A 488-nucleotide genomic window follows, 5' to 3' on the forward strand; every position below is an offset into this window, starting at 1 on the left:
GCCCAGCCATCCCACAAAGAACGTTTATATTGTCCGCTTTTGTCTGGGATCTTGTTCATTATCCAAACTTCATGACCACAGGCAAGGGATGGAACATGGACAGACCAGTAAATTGACAGCTTTGCCTTTTTGGCTTTTACTTCACTATGACTGACTGAAGCAACACCCTCATTACTGAGGATGAGGCCTCAATCTGTAGACATATTTCCTGCTCCATTCTCCTTTCATTCATGAACAAAACACCTAGATATTAAACTCATTCACTCGAGGCGTTCATTTTAAACACACACAAAAATATATGTGTCTTTACATAAAGCGCATACAAATCACTTATGAGTCCTCATTTACTTTAATTGCAAATCTTTCAAAGCCACATGCAGTGATTTGTCAATCAACTGAGGAGACATCTGGGGGTGTCCAACAAGGTTTATGTTCCCCATATAAATATCCACCTTGTTTTTGTCAATATATAGTAAAAAAAAAAAAAA

Source organism: Nematolebias whitei, chromosome 3 (assembly GCF_014905685.2).
Source record: "Nematolebias whitei isolate Nwh7 chromosome 3, NemWhi1, whole genome shotgun sequence".
Classification (NCBI taxonomy): domain Eukaryota; kingdom Metazoa; phylum Chordata; class Actinopteri; order Cyprinodontiformes; family Rivulidae; genus Nematolebias; species Nematolebias whitei.